Genomic DNA, 20334 nt, shown 5'->3' with positions numbered 1-20334 from the left:
GAGGCCATTTCCTCTTGTCCTGTCGCTTGTCATTTGGGAGAAGAGACCAACACCCACCTCACCACAACCCCCTTTCAGGTAATTGTAGAGAGCAAGTCTCACAGCAATTCTCACAGCCTTTCACAGGACAGCTAGAAACCCTCCGAGACACTCTGGTTTGTTCTCCAGACCTTTAGAGCAGTATCTGCTGAAGCTTTTAATTCTAGCATTAGCATATTCTGTAGGTTTCCTTTTGCTACAAAGGAGGTAGTAACGGCTCGTTCCAGCCAACATTTGCAGCGTTAGGGTGTCTGCTCCAGCCTGAACTCCTCCTTCGGCCACCAGCTGATCATCTATTTGAGGGAGAAAGCAAATCTCCAAAACACCAAGAACCTATGCTCAAAACATTCACAGATTCTTCAAGCTTTGTATGAACACCACCATAAATTTAATTCATAAGCTAAGGTAAATAATGAGGAACTACCTAACCTCAGCTGGCACCTTTCCTGCAGTTTTATTTACAGAAAAATCCAGCAGCCTCGTGAACAGATCTGAAACTGAGGCTTCCAGGCACAAATATAGCACTGCTGTTATTGCTGTGATGATTGTTTCTACTACTGATTGTTCATAAAATATGAGACACCATATGCATCTAAAGGTGAGAGTGCATCTGAAATAAATGGCAATCTCTGATGTCTACTGCTGATACAAGGCAGAAAGTACGTGCCAGCTCTTTGCTTATGATAATAAGCAGAGGGCAAGTGGCACCTCCACATTTTGCCAGGGAATACAGAAGGTGTTTTTCTCTCACATTGCCAACAAACAGGTTGAATCTGTTTATAATGCCTGGTAGAAGGCTGGTAGTATCTGCTCGGGGTGCCAAGGAACAGGTAAGTGGCATCTGCTCATCATGCTACCCAATTGTGAGTCAATTAACATTAGGGTTGATGTTTAAAATGCTTTAAAACGATGAAATCAGAAGTTAATTATAAAAAAAAAGAGCTACATTTTTATTCCAAATTGTTTAACATTTTGGAGACCATCTCTGACTCTCCTCAGTTTATCGCAGGTAACTGTCTAAACCAAACTCCTTTAGGGTCATGTCCTGTAAAGTTTTGTTCACACGATTGCACTGGTGTGCCCAAGAAATTGAACAATGGAGCAGTATCTGTGGAAGCAAAATACTGCAGGACTTCCACAGGTTGAGACAGCACTCGAGGAATAAAAGTCAGCGCGGTCTCCTCCCTCTCTGCATCTCCCTTTTACACCTAGTTCTGCCATACGAAACCCCCAAATGCTAATTACACCTCATGCTTTTCCTCCTTTGTAGTAAAAGGCTGTAGTCCGTAATGAAGGAACTAAGTACTTTCCTAGCTACGTGCCCTCGCATTATAGTGGCTTTCTGACAAGCTCATACCCTTGGACACAACCTAGTTTTCCCACTTACCCTCCTCCAAGAGCAGAAACAGTGCAAGAAAGCTTCAGACAAAATTATACTGAGTCACAATTATTATTTTTTTTAAAACGAAATTGAATACTTCATTTTGTAGCCAAAGCTGCAGGTCTAGGTTATTTCATTCTTTTCTAGCTGGACCAGTTCCCTTCACCAGCTTCCCAGGCTGTTTTCAAGAGGATGGATACACTTATTCAGCCTGTCTCTTGGAAGATGATAGCTGTTGTGAACACCTTGCAATGCCCACCAGATCTTCTTCTCCAAGTGTTTCAGCTCTGGCCAGGGCTCACCCAAACACCTCCCAGGGCTCATTTAGGAAGGGGCTCCTTGCCCCAGTACCAACTGGCTCGAAATAGGAGAAGACATTTCAGCGGACAGGTTATTTAACTGCAGGTCAAAAAGGAGTTGCACAAGTAGCATGGCAGTGATTCAGGTGATCAGACACTGCCTTTTCACAGAGCAATAGCCCCTTTGGAGGGGGCTGGAGGCTTCAGCCAACACTGACAGATACTGGTGGAGGAATGAAGATTAACCCCGTTCATAAACCCCTTGCTCTTAAAAGCCCACCCAAACTCAGTGCCGATACCCTATAGGATCCCACCCAATTTCTGACCCCATAGAACAACCACCCAGGAGAAATATTTATAATAGTGAAAATAAACTCCCATGGACTCTCTCATTGCTACTTCATCAATGTGATTAAAAACTAGAAGCAGTCTCCCGATTTGAGGGCTGTATAAACCCTCAACCTTTTAATTAAATGTTTTAGGTGTTAGCAAAACCACAGTTATTGCAGGAGATGGTTAAAGCCCTGACTTGTGATATTAGCTCAGGTCACCATCTTCTCAGGTCTATAAGTACAGGCAAAAAAGATATACTGCTTAAATTTGATAAAACCTAAAAATAAGTTGATTTAACCTAAACCTTCAGGTTCTGCGACAGCTTCCCGCCTGACCTGTTCTCACACCTCTCCCTCAAGCCAAACCAAATCTACATTTAATAAGGCAAGATATGTTAAATTATACAGGTTCAGTCCACTATGAGATAGACATTCAATATAAGGCTGAATATAGCTGATAAAATCAAGCAAAGTAGCATTGGCACATCCTTTTCATGAAACATCAGTATGCACAAGCTATGGCAGTCCGTGATTTACAGTGTAGCTGAACATTACCTGTGTTTGACAAACACGCATTCAAGTCCATCAGCTCAAATGAATTTTGATGCCTTGAGAGGAACATCTCCATTTATTGTTCTTTTAATCTTTGAATATACACGTTCTCGTAAAGTGAACTACACCAAGTGTTCTTGAATATGCTGTTTCCTCATGATTGTATATCGATAATTATTGCTACAGAGTGGAAGCATTTCTGAAAGATGTTTTGATGTTTTAAGGTGCTGATTATAATTATGTGTTCCCAGCAGTTTAGCTAGAAAACGGGTACTTCAGCCTGCCATCGTCTCCCTTTGCCCCCTGCTCCCAGCCCCAATTCTCTAAACACGCACAGACACACTTGAATAAGCAGGAAACAAATCTTATTATGCTAGCAGGAGGTCTAGGGGGTTCTGATTTTTAGAGCTCTAAGATGCTATTTAGGGACTGAAGCGATATGTGAAGAGAATTGCAAGTTGGAGTCATTGTAAAAACTCCCAAAGGCATTTAAAGCCCCTTTTACGAGCTAGGCTCTTCGAGCCAGGGCGGCACATTGCCTCCCTTTTCAAGGTTTGCTTCTTTGTTTTACTGTAAGGCATGCTGCACATTTCGGTGGAGCGGAGTGCGACCTGAGCTCTTTCCCAAAGCTGTTCAGAGCCCGTGTTGTCTCCCGTCAGCGGGGCTGCCGGTAGCATTGCCGGGATCGCAGGGTACGAGAAAGTACTTGGCCTCCCTGCCCCGTGCATACAATATCCTTCTTGCTTTCTGCCTTTTTCAGGGGTGAGCAGAAAGAACAGGATACCAGAGACTGTGTCACGGTTCAAGCTCTGTGGCAGAAATCACGGCATGAGCCAAGCTCTCCCACCACTCCCAGAATTGCATCCCTGCTTGTAAAGATATGGCCAGTAATATGCTTCCACATCTCCCATATACCAGAAAAATAAACTAGAGGAATCCAAAGCTAAACAGAAATAAAATGCAGGCTTTGTGCACACGGTGAATTATTTATAAAAAAATCATTCTTTGAGGGTTGCTGCTGCATTCAGCTTGAAATTCACATAACCCAAGAATTTTTAAGCACACTCATTTATATTCTTAACAGCTATTCGTTGCAGCCATGTTGATTTCCCACGTTGTTTAATATTGGCTGCAACAAAGTTTTGCCTGTGCAGATTTGTGCAAAAGGATTGTTCTTCATGCAAGAATCCATTTATCCCCACAAGAAAAAAATTCAGCCTGCAAACAAAAGTATATCTGATTAATTATTCAGCAAATGCTATCTCTCAGTCTCCCATTTAAGAATTTAAAATTACCCAACCAGACGCCAGAAACAACGCCGCTTAAGGTAGGTATTCTGTTATACAAAGGCAACAGGAAACAGTGAGGCTGAACTGCCTGAAACCAACACAAAATCTACAGACAGTTAACTCAGACTGGCAAATATGTGTAATTAAAGAAGACATTCACAGAAAAACCATCTCACTTCAGCAGTGTCATGGCTGCAAAAATCCGGGGATGCTAATGCCATATAATTTGTTCCAACAATATGGGCACAACACATTTTTCAGCAAGCCTTGATGACGGAACAGGATTGTCACCCAGACATTTCTCCACCTATCTCTACCAAAGGCTCCATGTCTCGTGTTTTCACACACCTATCCTCTGGCACTGACTGCAGCTTGAAACGCGTGTGGAGCCACTTGATAAGCCCACCTGGAGCAGAAGACACTTATTTACCCACCATACAGGTGGGCTGGAACAACACGAGAAGAACCATGTCTCTGCTCCCATCTCCATGAGCTGCCAGCTGGGTACGTTTCCAGACACTGCCTGCACTCATCCCACGGGGGGCCGGGTTGTTTTAACAGTCTGTACTACATCTGCAGTAACGTCTGAACTACAGGATGATCCCACTTTACCACATCCTGCAGAAGATGGATCTTGCTGCCCCAAGGCTGAAACTCAACAGGATTTTCTTGGTGATGGGTTAGCCCTGAAAGGCATCCCGGATTGAACCATCTGGCAGAGCTGATCCTCATTAGTACTCCCCACCTTTCCTTAATCTAATCAATCTTTCTGGATTGTAACGCGCTAAATAAGTCATTAAAGATGAAAATCCTCTGCAGTGAATCCATATTATTGCTGTGTAACTGTGTGTAAGTGCCCAGTTACTACCTTTGCGGTAGTAACCACCTCTAACCCCGAAAAATGAAAGAGAGGAAGTAAGTGCAGAACCCTTTTATAGTCACAGGCAAAAGGCTGACAGTCTCGGGGTCTCAAAAGTTGAGGTTTGATGTTTATTATTTCTGTTTTAGCAATAATTGCCTTTTGTTAGAAATACGGGTTGGTTGTCATCCCAGTGTCTATCTCTCTCCCCTACCCTTTTAACTTATCAAATAATGATGTGTCCTTTTAGAAGCTGTCCCTGTTCACAAGTTCAGTCCAAATTCTTGTTGATAACTATAATAATTAAATGTTTCTTGGGAGTCCGTCCATGTTTTACAGGGGATTTCCCAGAAGGCAATTCACCAACCACTTAACTAATTTCTTTGTCACTAATAGAAACATCTGTTCCTTCCACTGGTTAGGATGAAAGCTTAGCAAAAGCCCATTCTTGGGGGAAAAAAAAAAGTGCTTACCTCTTGAAGATGATATCTGAGACAGAGGTTCTCATAAAATCTTCAGAGCCACCAGTCAATTTCCTAAGGTGCCTTAATCGCTCATCCATCTTATTCTTTTGGAGAAGGGATGGTCACAGATTTTTGTGGAGTTTTTAAATCCCTTTAGCAAGCAGTCTTGACATTCTGTGCAAAATATTGCTGTCAAGGTAGTTTCGCCCCCCCTTCTTCTAGGCTGAGAAAATGACCTCCCTGTGTAGGAATGAGAGGTGCTGTTAGCCGATGTCTGAGACACATTGGCCGTGATAAAACTGATCTACTCCCCTGGTTCGATTCAGGACACCAGAGCACTCCTTAGACAGGAGGTCTCAGATTAATTCAGCCTTTTGCTTTTCCTCCTCTAAGGCATATTTAATATATCCTCCACGTAAGGCATTCAAAGCCTCCTAAAAATTCCTTCAGAGCCTGCGGCAGGCTCTCTGGGCTGCAGAAACTGGCCTGAGGCCATCCCACCTGGTCCTGTGATTCTGCCTGACTTCGCAGTCTGAAACCCACGTTGGGTTGGTGGCTGGTGGGAATATGTGTCTGTGTATACGTGCAGCAGTTGTCGAGGAAACTCCTGTAAGCAGCAGAATCTAGAAAAAAAAGCATCTCTGATATGAACCTCATTTTCCTCACTTTTGTTCCATAATACAACATTCAAAGCCTTCTCTCAGCTCTACTGCAAATTTGTGTGAAACTTGCAAAAACGGACCTCATGCTTTACACATTTTATTATACCAAGTCTTGACCAGCAAGTCTGATAGGGAGGTTTCTTCCAGAGGGGTATCATTCCTGGGAGAATCCAGTCTCTGCATTTTCTGCAGCCCATGGTCCTGTAATAACCATGTTAGCCTGCAGCTTTCTTTATGATTTCAGCAGTGTTCGGGCTGTTTATTTGGGAGAGGTTATTGCAGTGGTTTTGAGGGAGCTAGCCATTCAGGACATACTCACTGAGCACTGAACACTGTATGACAAGAAGACACTTAGCAAGAGGCACTCTTGTCTTTCCAACATGCTGCTTCACAAGAGCCAATTGGTCACAGAATCATTCATTAAGGTTGGAAAAGACCTGTAAGATCATCTTTAAGTCCAACCATCACCCCAACCCCACCTTGCCCACTAAACCATGTCCTGCAGTGCCACATCCACACATTCCTTGAACACCTCCAGTGATGGTGACTCCACCACCTCCCTGGGCAGCCTGTTCCAGTGTTTGACCACTCTCTCAGTAACGTGCCTAATTATAGGAACTAGTTGCACTGTCTCCAAGATCACATGCAGGTACCTTGATCCATGGCAATGACAAATGCAGGCACTCCATGGGCCCGGTATATTAATTTCAATTCCTATCAAATATTCTTATATTATCCCAGCCTTATCTAGAGCTGGGCTCCAAAGCTGAGACGAAAACCGAGTGGCTACACAGTACCACATCAAGACACCGATGCAATGAGAGTCTCCACAGAGAGTTAATCACTCATTCTCCTGCAGAAGGGGCGGTGATTCATGAAGCTGTGAGATGATCTCCACCTATGTATTTCAGCTATGGCTGCATGCGGATGCACGGAATTTACACCTGCATGCCTCAGCTCAACCACCCCTGAGAGCCACAGACAGAGGAATCTCCCTGTGCTTGTAGCATGGTTGTACAGATACAACAGGATTGCTGGCACGGACCCTCGTCACAGCCCAGTCCCTCAGAAGTGTTCAAAGCAATTTTGAACTCATGTCCTACTTGGAGAAATGTATTCAAAGCCACAGATCACATCCTACCATCCAAATAGCTGAGACATCCAATTATTAATTAACGGCTCTTTTTATACCCAGAGGGTGCAACCTTGCTGCTTCTGTGCATCTGTGAGTCTTCAGGAAAATCACAGCTACTTGTATAGATTAATTGAGATAGCGTGAAGTGCTGCAAGGGGTGAGCTGACTTGTGTGCTATGGCAAGCAATGCTGTCCCATGGAAAAAAGAGTTGGGCTGCCTTTGGACTGTGCCAGAAATTGTGACTTGTGGCAGAAGTCGTGGCCGGACGATACAAGCTCACGGCAGCTCAACACCCAATTTCCAGATCCAGCAGTGCCCGAGTCTCCCTGATCCTGAAAAGCTGTGCTCCCTCCCCACCTCTGCCAAACAGGACTTCAGCGGGGCTGGCAACGTGGACACCGCCGGGTGCCTAGCAAGGCACAGGAGTTGTGCTGGCAGAAGGCTGGAGCTTGCACAGCTCCAGCTGAGAGCAATGTGCTGGGTAGTCCTGGGTGTGCCGAAAATCAAACCCCCATGCCTCCATCAATTACCTGAAAGGGGGTTGTGGTGAGGTGGGTGTTGGTCTCTTCTCCCAAGTGACGAGTGACAGGACAAGAGGAAATGGCCTCAAGTTGCACCAGGGGAGGTTTAGGTTGGATATTGGGAAAAATTTATTTACGGAGAGAGTGGTGAAGCACTGGAACAGGCTGCCCAGGGAAGTGGTGGAGTCACCATCCCTGGAGGTGTTCAAGGAATGTGTGGATGTGGCACTGCAGGACATGGTTTAGTGGGCATGGTGAGTTTGGGTTGATGGTTGGACTTGATGGTCTTACAGGTCTTTTCCAACCTTAGTGATTTTGTGATTCTGTGATCTGGGTCTGCAGATGAGGATGATTTTAACCTCAATCCCTGTGTCATAGTTCCTGATCCTTAAAACAGAGTTAATACATGTCCAGGTGAATGGTATAAAAATAAGTGCATTAATATTTGTGAAGCATTTAGGTACTGCAGCAATGAGCATCAAAGGAGAGCCCAGGAGGAGATTAACAATTGTTTTCCAAGTAAAGTTTGAATGGCATGTGCAAATAATTCATGAGGCTGCAGAGGGAACAATGACAAAAATGGGACTACGAACATCTGCTCGTTCTTTGAGCACCCCCCTTCTGTGCATTGAAGACGTGGAGAACCTGGTGGAAAAATAGTATGCAGGCATGTATATATTGCCCAGAAAGGCAATTCACTAGATTTGAACAGGCAACCTAATTATCTAACTTTTCCTTTTGCAGGAAGGGGACTTAAATATGGTAAGATAAGCAGATGAAAAGGAAGAAATTGTATCAGACACATGGTTCCATCACACCTAAAACCGTTTGTGTCCATTCAAACCACAAATAAGGCTTTGCAGCACTGCAGTCTCCAATAGTATAAAACTAAGTTTGCTTCCGGTCCAGTTTTCTGGTGCAGCTGAATATTATTTAATCCTCAAACCAGCAGAAATGAGGAAGAAAACAGACTTGATTCTAAAAAGACGTGTGCCAGGTCCTCTAGTGCTGAAGGAGGCTAGCCAGGGTCCTAAGACTTTTGGTAGAGTAATTCTATACATGGAAGAAATGGTTCAACATACATCAAGATTTTTTCTTTGCCTTTCTAACTGGGTACAGCACCTATTTATACAAAACGTTTGGGACTTTGAAGTGCCAACTTTTTGTATTTGCTGATAAAATAATACAATTCTGTTGATCTATGCATCCTTAATTCAAGTAATTCCATTGAAAAATGTTGGATTTGCCCAAACATTTTGCTATCAAGCACTTAACATATGCTGCAGAAGGAAATCCAAACTAGGTATTAGTGCAGGAGACAGACCTGAAGGAACAAGTGCTGGTGGCCTGTTCTGATTCATTAAAATCAGTGGAAGTGCTGGGATTGATTTCAACAGGAGCAGGCATGCACATTCACAGAGGTGGGATGGCTTTATGCAAAAGGGACTCATAGGCCTCTTCTCTATTTTTAGTCCTGACACAGAGTCTCGTTGCAATCCTGATTTAAGTCACTTAATCTGTGGAGCAGTGATATAAATCTTGTAGTTTATAAGCTCACCTGGCTCCTGCGCAAATTGCTGTAATGCTTTTACAAGGCTTAACATGTTTCTGGCTTTCGGTGATCATGCTCAAATCCACAGGCCAGGGGGAAAAAAAAAAAAAAGAACATCAAAAAAGCTCAAATTCAAATTGGCATGAGGCAAAAAACATGTTGCAGGAAGAAACACCAACTGCATCAGGAGACGCACTCAATTTTCCTTCTTTGGGACACCTCCACCTCCAAACTCTGCCACCTCCGTCACTCAGCACATCCTTTCCCGTGCAGTTCCTGTTGGCCCAGGTCAGACACAGCACTCACCGAGTCTGATCTCTCTCCTGCTACATTTTTGTAGAGCGAGGCAATAGCACAGCCCTGGAAGCATGATGTGGGAAAAAGCACTCTCAGTGTGTGCATGACAGCCTGAAAGGTCCAGCCCTAGGCCAGCTTCACTGCCTTGAAAGTCAGTATTGATATCAATGAGAGGAACACATAATACCGAAGTTCTCATTTGACATGCAAAGCCACAGCACCTCCCCATTTTAATTCTTTTTTCCTGTTTTTTTTTTAATACCACTTGATTTTACTGCATTTATTCACGGTTCCTCTTGCATGGCCACGTAACGCTCTAACTCACATGTGACTCAACCCACCACAAGTCAAAGCATTTCCACAAAAGTTGGTGCTGAAAAATGATCCCACCCTTTGGTCCTTAGCATCAGAAGCAGCTGAGCTGTACTAGCATGACACCTCGTCTGTATTATGCTTTATAGGCGTAACATGAAATTATTCCCTCCACGATGCTCCAAATTCTCCCGTATCCCTGTACTCTCCTACCTTCCAGCTCTGAATTACTTAAATACAACGTTTTTGGGAACGTAAACCAGTTTGCTGGTTGCTACCCATTGCACAACACACTGTGCTTGGATTTTACTGGCAGGTTCGCAGCCACAGGACTCGCCATCCTGCACGCTGTCAGACACACTTCTCTGCTGAAGTCGATGAGGCTTATCCAATTTCCACCAAAAGAGATGGTTCCTAAACTGTATTTATTTGTTCTTCTGTTTATGAAGAGTTTGAATTTAAGTATTTTGCTAGCTAGGCAGTAGATATAAAAATCTATTATTTTGTGCACAGTAAAATTATAAAGACCTTATTTCAAAATTATAATGATGGTGGCTGTGCTAAAGAGAAGTAGATTATTAAATGAAGGCAACAATAAATCTGTCAGAATAAACTGTAGAAACCGTGGCCATAGGGTGGTAAAATGGCTGTACACTGACTGTTGTTTTACTATAACAGCTAACATTAAACTGCAGTTTTATCACCACCATTATTGATTTATTTTGCTGAACTTCCAGAATACAGCCCTGTTAAAATCTTAATTCAAAGTGTATGTCTCTTTTGCGAGCACTGAAAGAAGAAGAGTATTAGGACTCTCCACTTGGATCAGAGGCCACTGTGTCAATCGCGCCGGACTGCAAAGAGCCCACCAACGTAACGTCTGAGCTTTCAAATGGAGGTGAAGCACCAGGCAGGAATTACCCCCCCTCAGCTGACACAGAAAATGAGAGAGGCATGTGCGGGCTGAGCAGGATTTGCTTCGCATGGGTGGCTTTGGCAGCAAGCAGAGACTGGACTGTGACTCCAAAGGAGCTCAGTCACCGTAGATCACCTGGCTGAGGAGCCCAGCCTGGACACCTCCTGGCCAGGCTGACCAACACCAGCCAGAACGATCCCCATCCAGGACACTGGACTTGTCCAAAAGGTGCAATGAGAAATACCCAGCCACCCTTCCAGCAAAGCCTTCTAACAGACTTGACACCTTGGCGGGGGGGATTCTTGGAGGTTTTCTAGATTTAACAGGTCAAGTTGGATATGGGTGTTGAGCTCCCAAGGTCAACAGGTGCTTAACTTACACAGAAACTCAGAGCTTCACAAAAAAGTTTAATTTTGGCTCTGGATTCCTAAGGCCTATCACACCTAAGCCTTGCATAGCTGTAGACCAAGCAGAGAAAACAGAAAATTAACCAAATCTATCATAAGCCCTATTTTTATATAATCATTGAGGGGGGTGGGAGGTCTCTCGCTCTATTCATCCACGAGCATCTTACAAAAATCCATCTCATTTAAACAACCCTAAATTTTCTATTAATAATGGCAAGGCCAACAGTGTACCTCCACAAACAGAAAAATTAATGAGAAAAGAACCTCGCAGCAGGGTCATCTGATGCCTGAGCTCTGCTGCTGCTGTAAAAGCAAAAAAGGTAGCTAGCTAGGTAGGACATAAGACTGCTTTGCCTTTGCTACTCTTTCTATTGCACTGCCCTTTATATATGCAGGCTGAGTGGAATGCATCATAAAAGGTGACATTTTATAACAGCAGTTTGTAAATTTTACAGAAGCTTACTGCCTGTAAATCACACAGCTTATTCCCTCACTGACTTTATTACTGCAAACCCAACCATGGATAAACTCCATGCCAGTTTACTTGAAATTTATCTTTTTTATTCAGACCAAACCGAGGTCTTTTAATACTCCTTTTCTTCTAATGATAAAGCCATCCTGATAATCTTATTTCCTTTACAGACATTTTGAAGGACTCTAATGTATCTTGAAAAAGCAATTCCTGGTTTTGGTAGTTCCTATCTTAACACTTACTTCTGCTGTCAAAAGATGTGCTTTTCCCCTTTATTTCAATTATGTGTATTTATTTTTATTCCAAATCCTCCCCAGGCACCTAACCCTTTTTAGATGTAAACTATCTTGCTTTGACTTGCCTTGCTGCGCTTTGACTTGCTTCACAGCCAGACATCACAGACTGTTTTTTACAGGATCTATGCACAAACCTGTTCTTTATTTGGTAACATCCACATTTATTTCATAGCAGAGCTACATAATTTATTCTCCCATCTGTGCAGGGGATATTTTCATGGTTAGTTTTCACAGGCATTAATGGAAACCGATGGCACAACTTCCTCGTGCACTGGTGAGAATTTTGTGAACGAGGTGGTTAGTGAATTAACTTCTTTTTCCAAAGAGTTTCATGGAGCAGAGTGCCCCAGCTGATCTGTTTCCCTCTGTTTTCAGCAGTTCTTATCCTCTGCTTATGGCCCTGCTCATACTTCATTTTCAACCCTAATAGAAAGCAAGCCTCGATTCTGCTCAAAACCCTTTTTCAAGGGTAGAGAAGACCAAACTGTTTGGAAACCAATGTGGAAACCTATTTCTTCGGAGTGGTTCTTAATGCAACTGTTGGAAAGTTCAGCCTTGTTTTCCTTGGCAAGCCAAGCGGGATTTGTAGTCAGGTTAGACTTAGTTCAAAGCACTCGCATCTGGAGCTCAGGAAGGTGTTAGCTGCGCGAAGGTGTTATCTGTGTGAAGGTGTTGATTGCGGTGGAAATCTGCCAACATGGAGCAGGATACGACACGGCCCTTCTTCAAACTCAGCTACTGGCTTCGCGCCTGTTTGGAACTCACGTCGTTTTTAAGGATGGTACAAAGCTTCACCAATACACCCTGATTTACATCGATGGCTTGGCACCAGGAGATGACCTGTGTCCAAAGTCCTTCAGGACTCTAAAGAGCAGCTCATAGCCCAGGACCCTTTTGGAGTCATGAAATACTTTTCTCCTTAGCTACAGAACATCTACAGTGTTGGGAAAGGTGTTGGTTTACTGCATGGATGAAACAATCTCCTCTTGCGGCTGCTCTAGCCAGCGACATCGGACTAAAAATTAAATTCTGTAGTGCCTGAGTGTCTTCTTACTTATTTCCCATGAATTGGGGGATAACTTGACCGAAATAAACGTTGGGTCATATATTCTCCAAGAGAACAAGCAGCTTCAGCATGTTGTGCTTTGTAGCTCCACGGCTTAGTAGAAATGGGGCTGCGGGACTGCCCAGATAAGAATAATTATTTGCTTAGATGCTTGAGAGATCTGCTACAGATTTGGAGTACAATGGGTTAAAGAGATCTTAATGTGAGATTTAGGTATTTTTAAAGGACCTTTTTGTCCTACAGATGGAGGGAAACGCTTACCGGGATATTGTAAAATCCTAGGAGTCGGGTTTTTCATATGCTAATAGGTTGGGACATGCAGATGGTTTGCTAAGTTAGCGTAGGAGTGACCTTTCGCTCTATCATCACATCCATTGACCAATAACCTCAATATCTTGAGAAGATGTCTAGCAAACGCAACAGGCTCCATTTATTTAGTCCTCATCCACAGGACTGAACAGTCTCTCTGAACATACCACAGAGAACTTTGCAGATGTACACACGGGTGTCCCTGCTGCGTGGCGGTCATAATGGTGCTCAGCTAGTATTTACTGCTGATGCTGAAAATGGAGGTTTCATTTCCCAGGAGACTTCCTCAAAGTATCCACAAGCAAAATCCATTTACTTCATCTTTGGTCCTCAGAGATGCATCAACTTATAAAGGCATTTAATTGCTGCATTTTAAATGTTCTGCTCAGAGATTAAATATTACATAGAAAAATGGATTCAATAAAACGGCGCACAAATCATTACAATTCCAAAACATAAATCTCTTTGTTACTTTGCATTACTGCTCTTCTTGCTGCTGCTGCTAATTGTTGGCATGTTTTACTGGAGCTCTTTTTTGTCTGTTTTTCTTTTAAAGTATGTGCGTAGAGAAGAGGTTGGAAAACGCAGGTGGAGGGCGAGGGCATTTTTTCAGCTGACCACAGCTCTATAAAATCAGACTTTTGCAGGGTCCCAGTTCCATATGGGAAATAGTAGGGATTGGATCATTTGGAAAGAAGTTCCTAAAGATATTCCAAAAGAATGAACTTTTGAGATTAGCCATTCTATGTGCCCAGGGCATCTTTTTTTATATGAAATTTAACCAGCATTGTGTAATGACATTACATTTTATATTGCAAATTACGTATTGTAATTACCTAATTACACATTGTAAATATATGATTACATGACTTTGCACCAAAATTCATAATTACACTTAATTACGCTAATTGCATCAATCTAAACTAATCAGCTACAAAATACAAGGAAAAGTCACGCAAACAAAACCTACAGAAAAGAAAATTTTGAGAGTGAGCCTGCATTCCCAGAGTACCCAGAAAGACAACACTGCCTTATACCTGCAACACAATTCATACATAGAGCTGTGTGGGAAACAATTTTTCTGACCTAAAGCTGCTTTTACGCTCTCAAAAATCTGCTTCTGCTCTGCAGTGGGGCAAACACACCTCCATACCTTACAAAGTTTTTAGACGGTTGGGGTTTGTTGTTTTTTTTTTCTTTCTGCATAAAAATACAGGAGGCTTCTCATTCACCATAGTGTGCCTGCAGGACAGGAAAGAGAGACGGAGGGAAAGAAACCTCAGATCAGACCTGCAGGTCAAACGCTCCCCTGAGATACCAGGAGACCAAAATTTTGGTCCGAACTACAGCAGAGCAGTCACTTGAAGCAGAGCTAAATGTGTTCAAAAAAGACGTAGACGTGGCACGGGGGGATGTGGTTTAGTGGGCATGGTGGTGTTGGGTTGGTGGTTGGACTTGATGATCTTACAGGTCTTTTCCAACCTTAATGATTCTGTGATTCTGTGTGATTCTGTAATCATATCAGTGACTGAGTCTGCAATGCTGACTGTGCCTCCTGCCAAGTGTCATCCTTGCCGAAGGTCCTGCATTCACTCCCAGGGAAGGATTTGGCTTCAGTCAATTGCCAGTTCCCACCAGAAAAGCAGATGCATCGGATGCCAGCTTCACTGGGAGCAGCAGGGGCTTCACGTTTCTTAAAATCTAGCCCTAAATCTCCCGCTTCAGCAATAGGACAGGATTTAATTCTGCTCTGCTGACGGCAATGGTCTGAGGAGCTGATTTAGCTCTGGAGAGCAGCCTTGGTCATTCGAGGTTCATCTTGCAGCCTTAGTCCTTAAGCACTCTTCCTTGCAAAATGAATACCGGCACTTTCCAACTCCATTAGAGTGAATATTGCCATGCATGATTATAATTTACTTTCTTTACTAATTAGTGGCCTATTTTTTTGTCGGATGCTTATCATGACTCCAGGAAAGGTTTCAATCATGGAAACATATAGTGCTTTTGATGCACTTCCAGTAATTAAATCTCATCTTACATATTTATATACGTTCCCTTCCTTTGGGGAGCAATTCTGAGGAAACTGATGGAAGCCCTGCTGATCAGAGAGAAAGACAGGCAATTATAGAGTATCCCTTTCTTTCCTTCCCTTTTATCACTGCCGTATTGGTAATTAAAACTGTTGTACTGTAAATATAGCTTTACATATCTGAAATTAAAAGGAGCTGTTGCCAATAAAGCACAGAGTGTGCACAGACAGTGTCATCATGAACAGAGAGACGCAGTGTATTTCCCCGTGGATGCACTCTTATAAGTCCCATTAATACTCATAATTTAGTGATGGGGTGGGTGAGAGCAGGCTTTTCCAAGGCATTTAGAAGTGACATGACTCAACTGGGGTGTAGTAGATGCGCTTTAAAATGGTGCATCCCTTCTCCAGCACTCTGTTTCCCAGGAAAATAATCTCTCTGGCAGTTTTTCTTGTTTGCCTAATAGATTTAAAAAAGAAAAGAGCTTTTTCTCTGCAAGCAGCCAGAGGTGAACGTGCACCCTTTGTCATGAGTGCCCTTTTCAAAACATCCTCTTCTTCTGAACCAAGATGGTGTTTCCGGGTAGATGGGACACCCTCTGAGTGTCTCAGATGGCAAGCGGGGGATTGGGAGGTGTTGGAAAACAGCCTCTCAGTCTAAAGCAAAGAAAACCTCAAGTTCCCATACCCACTATGCACGGCTATCTTTAAAGGCCTTTGTAAGACCCTTAAAACTCAGCGAGTTGTACAGTGTTATCCTTATTCTTAGTGATATAATCGTACTCTCACATTTAATGAAAACATGAGGGAAGGGCGTGATGTTTGCTGTTCAACCAGAAGATCCTACCCCAAGAAGGCTCGAATCACGCAAAGTCATTACAATAAATATTGCTTGTGTTCAAAATCAGCAACATTTCTTTAACTACTGCCTTCTAAATCAGCATCAATCACACAAAATATTTTCAATATAGCTAGAATTTATGTTAATGTTTCTATTCGAGCACGTCAAATCTAGGCAGTCCTGCAGTTAAATTCATCCATGTAATCTCAGTTCTTGCTGTGTGTAACATAGTCTTTAAGCACCCAGTTACGCATTATATTTTCCACCGGATTAATCTCCTTGGAAGCCTTCAGCAGAGCATCACTGCTTGCATCTTAGGTCTAGATCTGCAAAAGGACTTAGTCTCAGAGAGCGCAAAACCATGATGTCTTCAAAATCCCCTCACTGATTCCACCTCGCTTGGGAGAAATCTCGGGTTCCCAGGACTTAATTATTCCACGTCTGTCAGCAAATATCCTTAAGGCACCCTCTGAGGGGTATGTGTCCTGATAACGTTGAGCGGCTTTGCGTCTTGTTCATTCCCAGATCCCACTGGGATGAGCAAACTCACCGCTCCCCTGCCTGCTTTCCCTGACAATAGCTAGAGCACATTTATGGGGTCAATCCCTTCACAAAAGGGAAGCGGAAGAGGAGAATATTTCCCATTTATGCAAGAGCTCAGGACTCTGAGGTGTCACCCGAGGTACCCTAGATCCACAAGCAGCTCTCCTCTCTGCCCAAAACCATTTGACCCTCTCTCTCCCCTCGTGCAAACATTCAAAGCAGATGACACAAGGGCACCAGCTGCGGCCAGGTTTGCCTTGTCTGTTTTATAGCAGCTCTTCCACTGCACACAGTCTAATCCAACACATACTGAAGCAGACACAATGCCACACCAAGTTTCAGCCTGTCTTGCCGTGACACTTCCAAGCGGGAGCGGCAGCACTGGGCACTGCAACCTGCAAGCCCTTCCCTGGCTCTAGCTCTCGCATTTCCAGCCAGCCGAAGTTTCTCACTGCTTGAATGGGATGAAAGGACATTATTTCACTTTGCAAAGCTGGGCAGTGAGTCACGGAGATCGAATTATCTGAAGCGTCAATCAAATTCAGGTGCCTGGTTTGCTCCTCTAAGTGTTGCCCTGTTAAGTCCAACCTGGGTTAATTATTTTAGGTCTCTCAAACCAGGCCAAGCTAGAATTATCCACAAGTTACCAGAGGAAAAGAAGGAAACATTTCTAAAGGTGATTTACCCCACTTGCCCTGGGATGCTCTTTGCCTGTTCAGCACACAACGCACCAGAGTGGACTTTCAAATATCGCTGGCAGCGGCTTTGCACAGAAGTGAAAACGTGATCTTTGCCTTCCCTTCGCCTGACACTTTGTACAACGTTAGCTTAAAGACCTCCTGAGTTCTGCCCCACAGATCAAACCATTTTGTGAGGTCGCGAGAGAAGCTGATGACTATATTGCTGAAGAAATGGTTTCTGCAGTATTCTGCTCTCACAGCATCACATTTAAAGCTGGGTAAATACAAATCGATTTTCATTTTAATGTCTGTTCCTGAAGGACACGTATTTATATACTCAGTCAAATGAAACCTCTCATTGTGATTTTAAGCTAGCATAAACACTTTTAACACCAAATTAAAGGGTTTTTTTCCAAACAAATAGCTATTTTATATTGAGAAATGGATACACTTCCACTGTTTTCCCAGGCTGCTTAAAAAAAACAAATGAACAAAATGTAAAACTACTTCTCAAAAAAAAAAAAAAAAAACCATACAGAAACGTCTTTAACCACAGTGCTAATTGTGGTGAACCTTCGGACAGGTTTACAGTGCCTGTCACCGTCAGGTCTGGGAGTGACAGTCTCACACGCCTTTGCTCATTCACTTGGTGCTCTGGCCAGTCCACACGCTTTAGCCTTCCTGACAAAACCTCCAACAGAAAACTAAGCGCTCAGAAAAATCTCAGCAGCCATTTCTGTGTACAATGCTGCACCAGGCTGATAATATTGTCATGAGATATATGAAGTTACACACATGGAGAAAACAACTCCAGGGATGCCTGTAAAACGACAGGATATTAGCTAATTCTACTTAGGGCTGTTCTGCATTGTTCTCTGAAAACTTCAACTCAGTTGTCAGCAGGAATCAAAAAGGCAGGTATAATATTTGGAAGGAAAGCGAGAAGAAAAAAAACCCCCAGCATTATGCCAAATCATATTGCTTCATGCCGTGCCTGTATCTTGGATATGACGCAGTTCTGCTATCCTCTTTTATCCCCAAAGAAGGAAGCGTTGGGAAGATAAAAGCTCATGGCTGTGCCCAAGCAGGGAATGGCCCCCAAAAGATATGAACCAAGTCAGACTCCTGCCTGGAAAAAGGATGACACAAGGAGCATGTACGAGAGGTTAAGCTTGGCAATTGAGTTTGGCCATAGGAAAGCCAATCTGGAAAGATTAACAACTATTGCTCATAATCCAGGAACCAGAGAGCACCTAATAAAACCATTAGACAGTGGGTTTAAAACACAGAGAAGGAAGTATTGTCTTCACACAATGTATAATTAAAGCACAGACCTCGTTGCCACAGGATGTTGAAAAAGCCAAAGGTATAAATGGATCCGACCAGACAAATCCACGGTAGAAAGTTTATGCAAGAGTATTAAATCTGAGGATTGAGAGGCAGCCTATACCTCTGGCTTGCTGATTGCTGAAATTTGGGTAGGTATAGATTTATATTTTTTTCTTAAAATGTTTTTTTAATCATGTGCTGTAGTCACTGGCAGAGGAAGGGCACTGAACTCAACTGGCCTGAGCGTGTCCAAAAGAGGACATGTGGGGCGAGAGGCAGTGATAGAGATGTACACCTCCACTAATGTCAAGGGCATACCATAGCAGTGTTGAGCCGTGGTGTGGTTAAAGATGGTCTGAGAGCCCTTTGGCTCCACGAGAAGGCAGCCTGCTTTCACACGCTCACATCCCCAGCCTGCCATCACACGTCCCCGAAGCCGGTCTTTCCAACCTCAGGGAACTTTTATTCCTACAGTGAAGCTCACTCTCATTTTCTTTGTCACAACAAAGGCAGACAGCTTAATTTGCATCCAGGTGTAATAAACAATCTGCTTTTCGGGAGAGCCAGGAAAGGAAGCACCTTAATTCTTTCCGGCAAGCGCTGAAAACCCTGGCACCGAGGATGAAAGCCGCAGGAACCAAAAAGCGCTCTCAGAACTTCATCCGATTAAACAGAGACATCCGTGCACGCCGCTCTCCATAACAAGCAGCAAAAAATGATTAGCCTACCAGTTAATGGGAGTGCACATGGCTCCCTTCTCTGGCTCAGCCACAAAGGAGGCAACAGCAATTGCCATGTTCGAACGCTTTCCTTACAATCACAGCTGGGCAATTAAACTCCTGCCTTCGCTTGATGGCTACGTTAGGAAACTGGGGAAGGAGGCAAAAGGATTATTTGGGGCAGGGGGAGCGTTTACTACAGTGTATTTGGGTTAAGCCAATGTTTGCTTTATTTTTTTTAAGTTGCATCAAGCCACGCTTAAACATGTGTTCAAAATACTTGTTCTAACAAAATTTTTTTAAACAAATGCCCCCCCCCGCTATTCCTTTGCCCAGCCTATTTTTCCAATTCACCACGTACTCGTGAATAGTTTCAGTGACCCTAAAACTGTGGGTTTGGGTGAATAAATCATTTTTCCAAATTTTTTCATCTGAATTTTCTCTAAACCTCTTCACCCTCATTATTTCAGCATAGCTGGGTTGGGAATAGCATGTCCATGCTCTTATTCTTTAGATTTAAAAAAAAAATAATAAAAAATTGAAAGTTACTGTATTCTTTTTAACCTACTGAAAAGTTGTGCCTTTTCACAGCAGCTTTTAGCCAAAGCTGAGCAAATCAATGGGAATCCTTCCCTTGACTTCAGTGGGCTAGGGACTCAGCCCTTATGCTTCCACTGAAGAATAAGCAAAAGCTATTATTTTGGCAGTGTGAGATAATTGTTTCTTTCTTCTGTTGCGGCGCACCAGCACACCAAGCCAACAAAGCCGAGCGCACATCTTGCTGAGATCCATTTCAGAGAGGTCTTTCCCTGGGCTTTCTCCAGCCAAAGCTACACACGTGACACAAATGTCATTACTATATTCAGCAATACCCAACTCCGTGTTATTAATACATACTCATGGCTGAAAAAAAATCCAGGGGCTTGCAAGTCAGGGTCGGTTTGAATCTACAATGCAGTGCAGAAATTGCGGAGCGGCCGCCAGCCACACAACAGAAGCAGAAATGCTTTTTGGGGCTGTTGGGGAGCGAGC

This window comes from Gavia stellata, chromosome 2 (genome assembly GCF_030936135.1).
Source record: "Gavia stellata isolate bGavSte3 chromosome 2, bGavSte3.hap2, whole genome shotgun sequence".
Taxonomy (NCBI): Eukaryota; Metazoa; Chordata; class Aves; order Gaviiformes; family Gaviidae; genus Gavia; species Gavia stellata.
This window is presented reverse-complemented; position numbering follows the sequence as displayed.